Genomic DNA, 15,882 nt, shown 5'->3' with positions numbered 1-15,882 from the left:
TCTTGCAGGGTTCAGATAGTTTTTTTAAGGGTTTGTTCCTAGAAATGCTTCAAGAATTCCTCACACGATTCCTTCAGTTTTTTTACAGATACTTCTGCAAGGATACATCGATGAATTCCTTGGCAAAGATGAGCCAGCCTAGGGCTGTCAATCTCTTTAATAAAGATAATAATAATTAATAACATTCTTTTGGGAGTTCATTCAAAGATTCCAACAATAATTCGTCCAAAAATTATTGCAGACGTGGATGCCTTCATTTTTTTTCTTACAGAAATTCTATCAAGAATTTGTTAAGGAAGCTTTCCTGGGATTTCCTAAGGAATTCATCATGGGATTGCTCCAGGTTTTCCTTCAAGCATTCCTCCAAGGATTCACCCGGGAATATCTTCTGTGTTTCTTTCAAAAACAACTCCAAGAATTATTTAAAAGAATCCTCCAAGGGTTCCCCCAGGAACACTTTTTAAAATTCCTTCAGGAGTTCTTCTTGGATAAATAATCCAATACTTCCTCCAGGAACTGTTTAGAAATTCCCTTAGGAATGCTTCTAGGAATTGCTTCCAGAATTTCTCCTGGGGCTTCTTCAGGAACTGCTACAGGGATTCCCCAAGGAGTTCTTCCACGAACTCTTCTTAGAATTCCTTCAGGATTTCTCCAAGGATTCCATCTGCAATATCTTCAGAAATTTTTACTGGGATTTCTCCATGAATTTCTTCAGAGATTCCTCTACGAATTATTCCAGAAATCATCTGGGAATTGTTGCAGTGATTCCCCTCAAAATTCATCCAAGGATTAATTCAGAAATGCGAATAGAGATTTTTCCAGAAATTCCTCCAGGAATTCTTCTAGAGCTTCCTCCACGAGTATTTCTAGAGATTCCTCCGCTAATCTCTACGGGTATTCTTCTAGGATATCCTCCAGGGATTCCTCCAAGAATTTCTTCAGGGCTTAACTCGGGAACAACTTATTTTAAACATCCTCCAAAGATTCTCCCACGAACTCTTTTTAGGGTTCCTATAGCAACTTTTCTTTCTATTTTTAAGGAACTTTTTAAGGAATTGATTCAGTACTTTCTCCAGGAACTGCTTAGGGATTCCCTTAGTAATTCCACTTGAAATTTCTTCCGGGTTTCCTTCTGGAGTTTCTTCAGAAACTTTTCTAAGGATTCCTCCCGAATTTGTTCAAGAGCTCCATCTGCGATTTCCTAAGAAATTATTACTGGTATTCCTATACGAATTCCCTGAGAGATTCATCCACGAATTCCTTCAGGAACTCCTCTAGGAATTACTCCAGGAAATCCTTCAGGGATTCCTTGAGAAATTCTTCCAGGTTTTTTTTCTAGGAATACCTTCTGGAATTTTTCCAGAAATTCCGCCAAGAAATCTTCCAGTATTCCCTCCTGGAATTGCTACAGGCATTCCTCCAGGACTTGCACTGAAACTCCTCCAGGAACTTTTTTAGTGTTTTTTTCCAGGGATTTCTTCAGAAATTCGTTCGAGGATTTCTCCAGAAATTCCTCCAGAAATTTCTCTTGAAATCCCTCCGGGAATTTCTCAGGCAGAAATTTCGCCCAGAGCTCCTCAAGAGATTCCCCCAGAAATTCATCCAGAAATTGTTGAATTCTTACAGAGATTCCTCCTAGAATTCCTTTAAGGATTCCGCCAGCAATTGCCAAAGGCAAGGATGCGACCATTCATTTGCAAAGATTTACATTCACTTGCTATTATTTCAGTTCAGAAGCATGCTATCGAAAAACAATGTTCTTCTTCTTCTTTATGGCTCGACGTCCTCACTGGGACTTGGCCTGCCTCGCTTCAACTTAGTGTTCTTTGAGCACTTCCACAGTTATTAATTGAAGGGCTTTCTTTGCCTGCCATTGCATGAATTTGTATATTGTGAGGCAAGTACAATGATACACTATGCGTGTGCGACCCCAATGTTATTCGGCAAACTTTCAGATAAAACTACATGATAAAATTCATCCATACATTGTTTTCCGATAGCATGCTTCTGAACTGAGATAATAGCAAGTGAATGTATATCTCTGCAAATGAATGGTCGCATCCCTGGCCAAAGAAGAACCTCCAGCAATTCCTCCAGGCATTCCTCCAGGATTTTATCCAGGAATATCTCCAAGAACTATTCCAGGAAATTCTTCAGGAATCACCCCGAGAATATCTTCAGGAATTCCTCCAGCGATTTCTCTAGGAATAGATCCAGGAATTGCTCCTGGAAGATTTTGTTTGCTGGTATTCAGGAACTTTGCTGATTTTTTTGCGCTGATTACATTCAGCAATACGAATTCACTGAGTGTCAGCAATGATTTTTCAACTTGCTGAGCCAGCCAGCAATTTCGACAGTTGATCAGCAACGTTGTACTGAAATTGCTGAAATTCAACAATTTATTTTGCTGATTTTTTTGTGCTGGAAGCATTTTAGAAATGTTGGTGTGTGTCCATCAGAAATTATGTCAACTTGGAGAAGAACCAGCCGCAGGCTGAAAATCTCCTTAATAAAGCTAATAATAATAATTAATGTCAACAATTTCTCCAGGAATTTTCCTCTAGATTTCTTTCAGAAATTCTTCCAGGAAATTCTCCAGGAATACCCTCAGGAATTTTTCAGAGATTCCTCCAGGAAATCCTGCAGAAGTTCCTCTAAGAATTCTTCCTGGAAATCTTCTAGGGATTTCTTTATAAATTCTTCCAGGAAATTCCTGGAGGAATGCCATCAGTAATTTTTCAGGGATTCCTCCAGGCACTTTTTTGAAAAACTTCTTCTAGGATTCCCCCTGTGATTCCTTCAGGCATTCCTTCGAGGATTTATCCAAGAATTCCCCCAGAAATTCTTCTAAAAATTCCTTCAGAATTTTCTTAAGGGATTTTTCTGAAATAGAAAAATAACAGAATAGAAATAGAAATCTCCCAGAATTTCTCTCGAAATTCATCCAATAATTCTTCCGAGAATTTCTCTTAGAGATTCCTCCAGAAATTCTGAAAGAAATACCTCTAGTAATTCATCCAGGTATTCCTCCAGGATTTTATCCAGGAATTTCTCCAGGAATAACCCCAATAATTTCATCAGAAACTCCCCCATGAATTTCTCCAGGAATTGCTCCTGGACATCTTTCAGAAATTATGACAGCAATTCCTCTAGGTATTTCTCTAGGAATTTCTTCCGAGATTCCATCAGGAATTGCTTAAGGGATTCTTCCAGAAATTTCTCCATGAAAAATCTCTTCAGGAAATTCTTTGAAGATTCCTTCAGGAAATCCTCCAGAAGTTTCTCCAAAGATTCTTCCAGGAAATCCTCTAGGGATTTTTTTCAGAAATTCTTCAAGAATATTCTCCAGGAATTCCTCCAGGAATTTTTCAGGGATTCCTCCAGGTATTCCACCAAGGATTTCTCCAGAGATTCCTCCAAGGATTTCTTCACAAATTTCTTCAAGGATACCCCCAGGGATTCCTTCAGGAATTCCTTCGAGAATTTCTCCAGGAACTCCACCAGCAATTTCGCTAGAAATTCCTCCAGGGATTCTTTCAGAAATAGAAAAATAACAGAAATCTCTCAGAATTCTTCTGGAGATTCCTCTAGATATTCATCCAGTAATTCTTTCATGAATTCCTCTAGAGATGCCTCCAGAAATTTCAACAGGAATACCACTAGGAACTCCTCCATTTATTCCTCCGGGATGTTATCTAGGAATTTCCCCAGGAACTTCTTCAGGAATGCCTCCAGGAAATACCCCAGGAATTTCTTTCGGAACTCCCTCTGGAATACTTATGTCATCCTTCAAAAATTATGCCAGCAATTCGTCCAGGAATTTCTTCTGGATTTTTTTTTTTGGCTTTCTTCAGAGATTCTTTCAGGAAATTCTCCAGGAATACTTTGAGGAAATTTTCAGGGATTCCTCCAGACATTCCTCCAGGAATTACTTCAGGGATTTCTCCACGAATTTTTCGGGGGATATTCCCAGAGATTCCACCAGGGAATCCTCCAGAAATTCCTCCAAGGGTTCTTCCAGAAAATCCTCCTGGAATTTCTCAAGGGATTTTTTTCAGAAATTTCTCCAGCAATACCTCCCAGAATTCCTCTGGATATTTCTTCAAGAATTTCGCCCGGAATTCCCCTAGGGATTGCTCCTACAATTTACCCAAAAAGTTGCTCAAGGAAATTCTCCAGGAATTACGCCGGGAATTTGCTCAGAAGTTTCTACAGGCATTCCTCCAAGGATTCCTTCACAAATTTCTCTAAGATTTCATATATGAATTTTTAAAGACATTTCTTATGAAATTTTACTAGGAATTCCGTCCAGAATTTCCTCCAGGAAATCCTCTAGAAATTTATCTAGGATTTCCTCATGAGATCTTTTCAGAAATTTCACTAGGTATCCCTCCCATGATTTATCCAGAAATTCTATTTTTTGAATTTTTTACAGGAGTTCCTTCTGGAATTAAAAAATTCAAAAAATTCTGGAGGAATTTCTCCAGCAAATAGTAATGAAAGATAAATGGAAGCATACAGGAAATTCTAGGTTTATCCTCAAAAGAGTTCGTAATTTCCAAAAGAGTTCAGCAATAATTTCTGGTGAATGTTTTGTAGACATTGACAAAAAAAATCAAAGAAAAATATTGCACGAGTAAATAAAAATCCTTAATCTTCCAGAAATTGGCCATCGCTACCAGCACCACGTTGATTTGTGTAGGTCAGGCGAGTTTCTGTTAACGTATTGTACAAAATACAACAGGGTTAAGGGTTAAATAAAGCTTTTAGAATATAATGTTATTATATTCAATTTCATCGTGTTGCGTTTAGTTATAAAAGCTAGTAGGTACATTTTTACTAAGGGTGCTAGCCCCCCCCCCCCCCTGACCGAAAAGCTGGCTACGCCCTTGACATCAGCATAATACCGGTTGGACGAAACTCTTGAATTTACCGGTTAAAGCTAACCGGTTCACACAACCACCATATTTTATTCATATGTTGAATCTCCCATGAAAATAAATTATAAAAAAAAATATTAAAGGGATCAAGGAAAAATATGTTTTCCAGAACCCCAATGGAATATTTCCCTCTTAGAACGAAATCACAGGGAAGACCCTCAGCTTTAATTTGATAGGTGACTTATCGATACAGATTTTGTTTTGTTAATGTTTTTTGCTTCAGACACAGACTGTGTTACTTCATGTAACACTGTAACAGCAAGTCTATATGTATCTAGGGATGACGAAAAAACGATAAGAAAGATCCTGGCACGTACCGAGAAGCGAACTCATAAATGCAAATGAATAACTGGGCCTTTAGCAGATCTACATGTAGGCCCTACACTCCAAGGCCCATGAGAGCTGCCACTAGACAACCAAAGCTTTTACCAGTGATTTCCGACTATGTATTTGTCGATGCTCAGTAGCAAGTTGTATCACCACTGAACAAGGAGCTTTCAGAACGACAACCGTGCGGTAATTCTGTACTAAATTCAACCGATTCGGAACCACCACAGAAGTGCAAAATTTCAAATCATGACGCCAAATCCAGCCGTGATTGTATGTGTGTCCATTCATCTGTGCGTTCGAATCCCGGCCTTATCCAACAAGAGAGCATTAGGGGCAAATCCAGAAGGGTCACATCGCATCGGGTGGTTTCCGACTCAATTGAAGTCGCGAACACCACTTCAACCTTAGCTAAGCGGCTGCTATTCACGATGTACGAATGCTCGCACCGCTGCTGCTGACTCGGTTGGCGGTCTCGATTGATAGTGTTGTGTACACTTTCTGATCCGCACTCGAGAGTTTCGTTCCTGCTCGCTCTCTTCGGAGGCCTACCGTACTGGCCATTTGCTGATTAGAATAATTCCAATGATAACAGTTTCTTTCTGATCTACGACTGATTCAGATCATCCTCCCGCCACTACTGGTAGGGCTAATTTGAAGACCTAAGGAGTACAGGAACCGCGATCGGCTAGATAGTAGTTCTGCAAACGACGCGGGCGTCGGATCGTCGACGCTTCCAATTTGGTGTTCAATTCGGTGTTAGAACGACGGAAGCTATCGATCGCAGAATCGTGTGTATGATAAGAGCTGCGCAGTGATTCAGTGTGAGAAGCTTCCGAGGTGGTGTGTACAAACCCCCAACAGTTAGTGAAATCAAAGAATGAATAATTTGCACGAGCTGTAGTGGATCTGGTTGCAAAGTGAGCTGTGACCGTATCTCCAGCAGTGGCCCTCGCATGGCATATTTCGTCGGTGGCTGACACTTTAACGTTCTATTAATCGGATTATCAATCAATTTAGGAAGATTATCCACGCAATTCCGAGTGATATATTCAAACTACGTTAGTTGAACAGTGAACTTCTAGCTCTTATCAGACGTAGAGAGGTTTATGTAAATTAGGCGTTTTATATGGCGACGAAAATAGCGATATCCAGTTCTGCTACATGCGGGAGCGACAATTGCAAATCAGCTACACCTAATTGCGTACTTGCGGCGATAGTTGGCTGTTCTGACGGTGGTAATGCCAAGCACAGCGAACGTGGAATCTCGCGTATGCGGCGAATCAGCCGTGTAACGTCCTATTACTAATATGTTGTGTGTTGTGTTTCCAAATATACGAATAACCGTAGAGACGAAAGATGACGCTGATTTTTAATCGTCAACATTTCCTATCAACACCAAACTAGGGTCTAGCCCACCAGTGGCGTCGAAAAATCTAGAGAGTACTTTTCCGTAAACAATGACTCATTTGACTGTGAACACTATTATTTCAGGTAACAATTCAGGTAGACCAAGGACTCATGTTAAGATTGTTCAGCTATCTAATTTCTTCACCACTTCTGTTTCTTCACAAATTGTCATAATGAAATCATTCATGACTCAGAAAGTAAGTGAACTGATTGGACATGTTACAGTATGTGAGTAAATTAGTCATTTTCTTTTAAACCTTGCGCACAATAAAAAGCATAAATTATTATTAAAAGTGAGATTTTCAGTCCAAGGCTGATTCAACACGGAATAGAGAGGCACAAATTTAGGCAAAAAAATCAGTCGCTAAGTCACCCACCAAATGAAAGCAAAGGATATATTCATTCATTCGGTGCTTAGAGCGAAATGTTCTATCAGGGATTACTTTTCCATATGAATTTTAGGTGAAAAATACTCAAAAAATGAAACATTTCTCGATAGAACATTTCCTTCTTAGCACCAAGTGAAAGAGTAGATCCTTAGCTTCATTTGGTGGGTGTCTCAGCGATACTGATTTTTCCGATGATATTTGACACCGTGATAGAGGACAGACAAAATGATCGGGACAGGCAAAAATTTCTACTTTTCAAAAAATGTTCAACCAACCAGGTTTAGCTTTTCGTAAAGTGCATCAAAAATTCTAAACTTTCACTGTTACAAGGGATAGACAGACAGAATGATCGGGACAGGCAAAATGTTCACTTCTCAAAAAATAGACAAAAACCTGTAGCTTCTGAAAAGAGCATCAAAAAATCTCATTTTTACTGTAAGTAGATCCACTAGTTGTGTATTAGTGGCCCAAATTTGGAATAGATCGGACTATTCTACATGAAGTTAGAAAGGTTCTAGAAAACGAATCCGATAGCCAACTATGAGCTGTTATATCTTCGGAGTCAATGAACCGCATGTAATGAAATTTTGTTATTATTATTATTTATTTATTTTTAACTAAAAAATTGGAAGAGGGAAAAACCCCATTGAGCGATTTCCATTTGAAATACTTCTCAAAAAGGCACAAAACCTCTTCATCTTTTCCAAAACATTATAATAATAAAATTAAAATCTAAAGGCTCAAACGGCAAAAAACCATAGCAGAGCCAGTGCCTTGATGCTTCATCGATTGGATCTAGGGTCATCATTTGCTCAAGAGTCATCAAGGGCCATCAATGGATCACACCTGAAAAAAAAAAAATAAAAAAAAAACAGAAGAAACAAAAGATTTTAAACAGCATATGAAATTTCATTTAAAAATTCAAATAACAACTTCATTATAGGTAGACATTTTCTACCGAGTATATCACGTACAGATTCCGGAATGGAATGATTGAAAAGATTCAAACTACAAAAGAATCTTTTTCTAGGTAATTCAAACCTGTGACATACAAATACAATGTGATCAATGTCTTCATAAAATTCTCCGCAATCACATAAATTAGAATCCTTAATATTGATGCGGTATAAATGACTATTACAAATGTAATGATTTGAAATTATTCTCGAAAAAGTACATATCATATTTCTACTAATAGACAAATTTTTGAACCATGCAATTTTATTTACTTTAGGACAAATGGAATGACACCAACGTCCTTTATCACTAGAATCCCAAACAATTTGCCAGTTATTCAAACAATATTCATTTAGCTTTGGAAAGTATTCTGAAGCATGAAATTTGCGATTGAAAATTATTCCACGATGCACTCCCAGTTTGGCTAAAGAGTCAGCTTGTTCATTTCCATAAATATTACAATGTGCTGGAACCCATACAAATTTGATTAAAAATCCTCGACAGAATAGATCATATAAAATGTTTTTGAGATCTAAAAATATGATATGGGTTTTAAAATTTAAATGGATGGAATTCAAAGCATACAAACAGCTCAAACTATCAGAACATATAATGTATAAATTTGGATCACATTCACTGATTAAACTGCAAGAGAAATATAAGGCAATTAATTCGGCAATAAATATAGAACACGGACTTTGCAATTTGAAAAAATGGGCCAGATTTATGTTATAAACACCAAAACCTGCAATATTTTCTCAGAAAGATCCATCTGTGAAATAAATTTGGTTACGATTGACTCCCTCAAATTTTCGTACAAATAATAAACTGGCAAACCGAGAATGTTCTTGTTTTGGAATTTGCTTTAATTCTTCAAGTAAAGATAAATCAACTAAAGGCTGAAATGTATGAATGTTAATATTAAAATTATGGAAACTAGCAGTAGCAAGTTCTACATTTTCAGCAGAGCAATAAATAAATGAGTCTAGTATTTTACTTGTTGGGTTAATTTCATACAAAGAATTTAGAATATTAATTATCGGATGATTATATGAAAAACATTGTAACAAAAATTTACAATTCAATTTTTGAAAACGAATTTTGAGAGGTTCTATTCCAGCTAAAACTTCAATTGATTGAGTATGAGTTGAATTCCTTAATTTTAAACAAATTCTCAAACAACGAAACTGAATTTTTTCATGTTTTGAAAAATGAGTTTGAATTGCACTGCCAAATGTAAAACAGCCATATTCCATAACTGAACGAATTGTTGTTTTATAAAGAGTAATTAAATCAGAAGGATGAGCCCCCCACCAAGTGCCAGTAATTGTACGAAGGAAGTTAATTCTTTTCGAACATACTTTTTGAATATACAAAATATGATTGGCCCAATTTAATTTCGAATCAAACCATAAACCGAGATATTTATAATCATAAACTTGTTCAATGTCCTGACCATTTAAATATAAGTTTATACTGATCAATGAGCGTTTTCTAGAAAATATCATATATTTTGTTTTTGAAGCTGAAAAAGTAAAACCATTATCAAATGCCCAAGAATCAATATTATCTAAAGACCATTGCATAAAATGACGTAAAATTTCTCTGTTTTTACCACTGACAGATAAAACATTATCATCAGCAAATTGTATTAAATAACAACCATTAGGGATAACAGAAGCTATATCCGATGTAAATAAGTTGTACAGAAAAGGACTTAAACAAGATCCTTGTGGAAGTCCAAAACAACTATAACGAATGATTTTGGATGACCCATTATGGAAAAAATGCATAATTTTCAGTGAAAACAAATTATATAAAAAATTTGAAATCATGTCTGGAATTTTTAAATTAGTCATTTCATTAAAAAGCAAATCAATCAAAACAAAATCGTAAGCACCAGACACATCGAGAAAAGTAGAAACTACATCCTGTTTTCTATTAACACTTAAACTACGGAGGGGGTAAAAACTCCCGCGAACTACCAAGGGTCCAAAAAAAAGTCGGAAGTCTAACTTTGACAAGGCATTTCTCGGCCGTTTTTCAACCGATTTCAAAACTTTTTTTTGCGATGGAACCGGACAGGTTTCAAGATCATCGTCCATTTAAAAAAATATAAAATAGATGCGTCTACCCAAAATTATTAAGCAAAAGGCACTTCCTAGTTTTTTTGGGAGCGCATTTTTTGCGCACATTGATCAATAAGACAAAATTTAAAGCGATGACATATGGTTTTTTCGACTCTAAATCATGCGTACAGCTGGAGTGAACATGTTTATGCAAAATTAGTGATTTTTCAGTACACTGATAATTTACTTTACTTAAAAAACTGCTAAAATACCCTATTTTTCACATAAAATAAGCAATAAATCAAAATTCAAAGCGATGACATATAGTTTTTTTGGTCTTAAACTGTTCGTAGGATTGTACTCGACATTTTTGATGAACAATGAAAATGTTCTAATTACACTCTTAATTTGTTTTACCCGGAAAACTACGAAAATTCCATACTTTTCACACAAAGTAGTCAACAAAACTAAATTTAAAACGATAACATGTAATTTTTTAGCCTTGAAATGTTCGTAGCAGTTTGGGGGACATACTTGAAGAATAATAGTGATGTTTTTATTACACTCAAATTTTGATTCACTCAAAAATCAACGAAAGTACCACATTTTTCACGCAAAGCGCTTAACAAAAATAATGACTTACAATGCAAAGTAGTTTTTCACCATTAAATTATTTGTGAAAGCGTACTGGACGTTCTTGATGAGTAATAGTGACGTTTCCATGACACACTTAATCTATTTTACTCAAAAAGCTACAAAAATATTATAATTTCTATACAAAACAGTCAATAAAACAAAATTTAAAGCCATAACATTTAGTTGTATGGCCTTAAATTTTCCGTTACAATTGACTGGACATGTTTTTGATAAAATGTTGATGTTCACATTACACAAATATTTTGTTTTATAAAAAAATGTACGAAAATATCTTTTTCAACTTTGAATGTATCGTAGTAGTTTAGTGGATTCATTTGAACAATCTTAGGGATGTTTTTATTACACTCATATTTTATATCACTCAAAATACTAGGAAAATACCACATTTTGCACACAAAGTACATAGTCATCAAATAAATATTTGAGTCAATGCATTATAGTTTTTTTGCCATGAAATTATTTGTAAAAAAAGTACTAGACTTGTTTGATAAACAATAGAGATCTTTCAATTACACTCGTTGTTTTCTAAATTTGTTTATAAAAAATCAAAAAACAACTCAAATAAAGAGAACTTATAGGGTGTCCCAGAAAGTATGGGCACAACTTTGTATAGCGAAAATACAATCATTTTCTTAACAAACAACAATTTTTATATTTTTGTATTTTTATTCAGAGTATTTTAATTGATACCTGTGAAGAGTTTATACATTAAAAATGGTTTCTATATGCAGAATGATTAAAACGGAAAAACATCTTTTAAAAACTCTGCACAAACTACTTTTTTACGGTTTTGCCAAATATCCAAATTTGAAATATTTTTTTCGAATTTTTTTCACATGATACATTCGAAAACATGTTTCCTCAGATGGTTGATTGATTTTTTTTATAAAAATATGTTTTGATTGTGCGTACGGGTAAATCATAATTTTGAGAAAACTGAAAAATTCGCCTTTTCTATTTCTGGATTAGACATGCCCACAGACATTCGAGTTTTAAAATATGTTTTGACGAGAATAAAAACAATTCAATCTACACTTTATAAAGCTGGAGCATTTATTAAACTTATAGTGAATTAAAAATGTGATTTTCTGCATGTTGTGATATATATTCAAAAGCTTGTTTTCTGCTATTAGAAAAACAAGGTTTCAAAGATATCGATTTTGGTGTTTCAATTCATTTTTCAGGTTCAAAAGTATATGTTTTCAATTCAAACTTAGGGTTGTATAATAGATACGCATGAAGAAATACACGGATATATTTTTTGAAATTTTTATCGAGCTTAATTTTATGCGTGGAAAACAATTTGTTAAGCGATGTTATTGAAAAATATAGCAATTTGTGCAGAAGCTTTAAAAGGTCTTACAGGAAATGTTCTACCGCATTCAAACGAAGTGTGAAATGCAAATTTTAATGATTGGCATTTGATGTTGACATATTAAGGCAGGATATGTGTGAAAATAAAGTTTGTTTATTCATCCATTCCCAAATGGCAGAGCTGCAAAGTTGTGCCCATACTTTCTGGGACACCCTATACTATGCGCAGCATATAGTCACATGTTGATGTACCGTAAAAACATATTTTTACACAGAAAATTATTATTGTTAGCTAAAAGCACTGAGATTTTCACTCAGGTGGAGTACTGACTCAATTTGTTATTTATAATTTTATGAAATTCTTAATGTTGTGATACAATAAATTAACCTAACATGTTCCATACAGCTTTTCCCATCATGCTGATACTCTTTGCGTTTCAATCTGTAATATTTTTTGGGATTTAATATGTTTGTCAGAACACTATCAAAGTTTCCCCAAAATGAAAATGTGATTTTCGCTCACATGAAAAAATAATATTGATCACCCAAGACAATTAAAACTGTCCAATCCTTACATTGCAATTATAACTGAGACACCAGTACTTGTTTTAAAATTATTAAATCAGGAAAAATACATGGAATAATATATTAGGGAAATTTGCTGAAAAACTATCAAAGCTACCCCGTTTTACGGTATTGCATCAGAAACTCTTCTATATACATTTGTTTTTCAGAAATTTCCCATTTGTTATGTGCATTTATATTTTATGATATCTTTCAAAGATTCTTTCAAAATATTTTGTCGTGGGTTCTTTTCGAAAATGTTTCAAAAATATTCCAGAGATTCCTTCAGGGATATTTTCAAAAACATCAAGGATTCATGCGGAATTTATTTGGGGGTTCTATTTCTCGAGGAATTCTTTTAGAAAACTTTTGAAATGTTTCCGTGTATTATTCCTTTGGGTTTTCATCAAAAATTCCTCTAGCGATTGCTTGATAAATTTCTGCAAGGACTCATTTAGAATATCATCATATTTTTTCAGGTATCTGGAGCATTTTCGAAGTTTTTTTCTGGCTTTCTCCAGTTCCCTCAAGTTTCCATCCTAGTTCCCATGCAAAGTGTTTTTCTTTTATTTGCTCCCATTAATAGTTCCTTCCGTGGTTTTTTCGATATTTTTAGAGATTTCCGATAATTACTTCTGGAATTTCTGCCAAAGGGTTTTCCGATATTTCTCCTGAATTTCTTCGCTGGTTTTCATCCGGAGTTTCTCCCAGGATTTCTCTAGAGATTTTCAGAGTTCTTTCATGAAGTTTCTTAATATTTCCTACCAAAGCTTTTTCCGAGATTTCCCAGTTCTTCTCAGGATTTCTTCCGAAGTTTCTCTCGCGTTCCTCATTGCATATTTTCTCGCAAAAATCACGTGGATTCATTCCGACATGTCTCCGGTTATTTACAACATTGAATTTTGTTGGTTATCTCAGGCAGGAAGTTTTCCGAAAAACACTTCTAGAAAAGTACAGTACTGGACGTATTGACCGATTTTCATACAAAATGCTTAAGTTTGGAGCTCTGTATTTCAGCTTCTAGAGCACAAACTCCGAGAGTAATCTCAGGTGAAACTTAAAAAAAAACTCTCGCAAGAACCTTTATAAAATATCCCGGATGTAACTTCTGTAGAAATCCGGGGAGAAACTCCAGAAAAAAATCATTGAAATTTCTTAAAACTTCTGGAGAAATCCCAGAAGCAATTCCTTTAGAAAACTCGTGAAAAACTCCTTTAAAATCCGGGAGGAGCCTCAGTTGAAATCCCAGCAATAGTTTCAGTAAAAACCTTATAAATCCCGGAAAAATCTTATGGAGAAGTACCAAGAGGAATACCGGAAGAAATCGCGGAAAACCTTCAAGAGAAATTCCGAGAGAAACTCTAAGAGAAATTCTACGACAACATCTGATGTATATGCCCGGAGAAAAGAGAATGAATCCCACGAAAATTTGTTTGGGCAAAACGCAGGAGGAAAAATCCAACGAGAGACTCTGAGAGCAAATATGAAGGAATCCCAAGAAACAGGAATGAAAGAAGGCTAAAAATCTCTCTAATAAAGACACATAACCTAACCTTAACTTTGGAAACCAGTTAAGTTCGTAACTTTTTTTCATTTTCACGGGATTTCCGTTTATTTTTTGGTGATTGCTACTGCATGTTCAGGAGACGCAAATGGACTCAAATAAAAACAAATAAAAAAATCCCTGGTGAATTTTCGGTTTGCCTTGTATTTTTTTCAGGTAGTAGATAACCTGAAACTGGTACAAAAAAGTCAGTAATAGAAATCTGCATGTGTTTGTTTTGAAATTTGGCTATTCTGTGTGAAAAATATGGCACATTCTTGATTTTTTATTAAACGTGGATGAAACGTGGACAAAACGTGGATGTGATGTGAGCATCAATGTCTAGTACATTCCAACGGAAAGTTCTAAGACTAACAACTACATGTCATTGCTTTAAATTTTGTTTTACTGACTATTTTGTAAGAAAATTATGGTATTTTAAAAACTTGTTTGGCAAAATGAATTAAGAGTGTCATGAAGGCGGTATTATTGTTCAACGTTCATCATTTCATGAAAAAATTCAAGCCAAAAAACCAGAATGCATTGCCTTATACAGTAAAACCTCCATAAGTCGATATTGAAGGGACCATCGACTCAAAGAAATATCGAGTAGTGGAACAAAAATCCTTTGGGAAAATATTTGGAGGGACCATCATAGTAACCCAGAAATTATTTTTCAGTATGAAAAAAAATACCTCCATGAGTCGATATCGAGTCAAGGAGCATCGACTCATGAAGGTTCGACTGTATTTTTTATTTGTTGACTAATGTGTGTGCAAAATGTGGTATTTTCCTAGTATTCCGAGTGAAATAAAATATGAGTGTAATAAAAAATTCACTGAGATTGTTCAAATAAATCCACTAAACTACTACGATACATTCCAAGTTGAAAAACTACATATCATTATTTTAAATTTTGGCTTATTCGCTTTTTTGTGATATTTTCGTACATTTTTTTTATAAAACAAAATATTAGTGTAATGTAAACATCAACATTTTATCAAAAACAGGTCCAGTCAATTGTAACGGAAAATTTAAGGCCATACAACTACATGTTATGGCTTTAAATTTTGTTTCATTGACTGTTTTGTATAAGGATTATAATATTTTTGTAGCTTTTTGAGTAAAATAGATTAAGTGTGTCATGAAAACGTCACTATTACTCATCAAGAACGTCCAGTACGCTTTCACAAATAATTTAATGGTGAAAAACTACTTTGCATTGTAAGTCATTATTTTTGTTAAGCGCTTTGCGTGAAAAATGTGGTACTTTCGTTGATTTTGGAGTGAATCAAAATTTGAGTGTAATAAAAACATCACTATTATTCTTCAAGTATGTCCCCCAAACTGCTACGAACATTTCAAGGCTAAAAAATTACATGTTATCGTTTTAAATTTAGTTTTGTGTAGTTTTGTGAAAAGTTTGGAATTTTCGTAGTTTTCCGGGTAAAACAAAATAAGAGTGTAATTAGAACATTTTCATTATTCATCAAAAATGTCGAGTACAATCCTACGAACAGTTTAAGACCAAAAAAACTATATGTCATCGCTTTGAATTTTGATTTATTGCTTATTTTATGTGAAAAATAGGGTATTTTAGCAGTTTTTTAAGTAAAGTAAATTATCAGTGTACTGAAAAATCACTAATTTTGCATAAACATGTTCACTCCAGCTGTACGCATGATTTAGAGTCGAAAAAACCATATGTCATC

General features: G+C 34.9%; 1 protein-coding gene and 1 long non-coding RNA gene across 4 annotated transcripts in view; both read left to right on the top strand.

Annotated features, from left to right (window-relative positions):
* The window catches only part of LOC134287952 (uncharacterized), a 746,963-nt gene that overhangs the window by 477,979 nt on the left and 253,102 nt on the right, over positions 1 to 15,882 (top strand). The window lies entirely within an intron of this gene.
* Positions 1 to 15,882, top strand: part of LOC109432868 (uncharacterized) — an 82,827-nt gene that overhangs the window by 34,213 nt on the left and 32,732 nt on the right. Inside the window, exon 1 of one of the 3 annotated variants that reach the window (XM_019709218.3) lies at positions 5,966 to 6,110. The exons of 1 other annotated variant lie outside the window; for it this stretch is intronic. The gene's annotated coding sequence lies outside the window, so the exon portion shown is untranslated. Of the gene's footprint in view, positions 1 to 5,965; positions 6,131 to 15,882 lie in introns of those variants that run through there. One more of the 3 variants, XM_019709217.3, reaches the window with a different exon arrangement.

This window comes from Aedes albopictus, chromosome 2 (genome assembly GCF_035046485.1).
Source record: "Aedes albopictus strain Foshan chromosome 2, AalbF5, whole genome shotgun sequence".
NCBI classification, from domain to species: domain Eukaryota; kingdom Metazoa; phylum Arthropoda; class Insecta; order Diptera; family Culicidae; genus Aedes; species Aedes albopictus.
The sequence above is the reverse complement of the archived record's forward strand: the minus strand, read 5'-3'. Positions and strand labels throughout refer to the sequence as shown.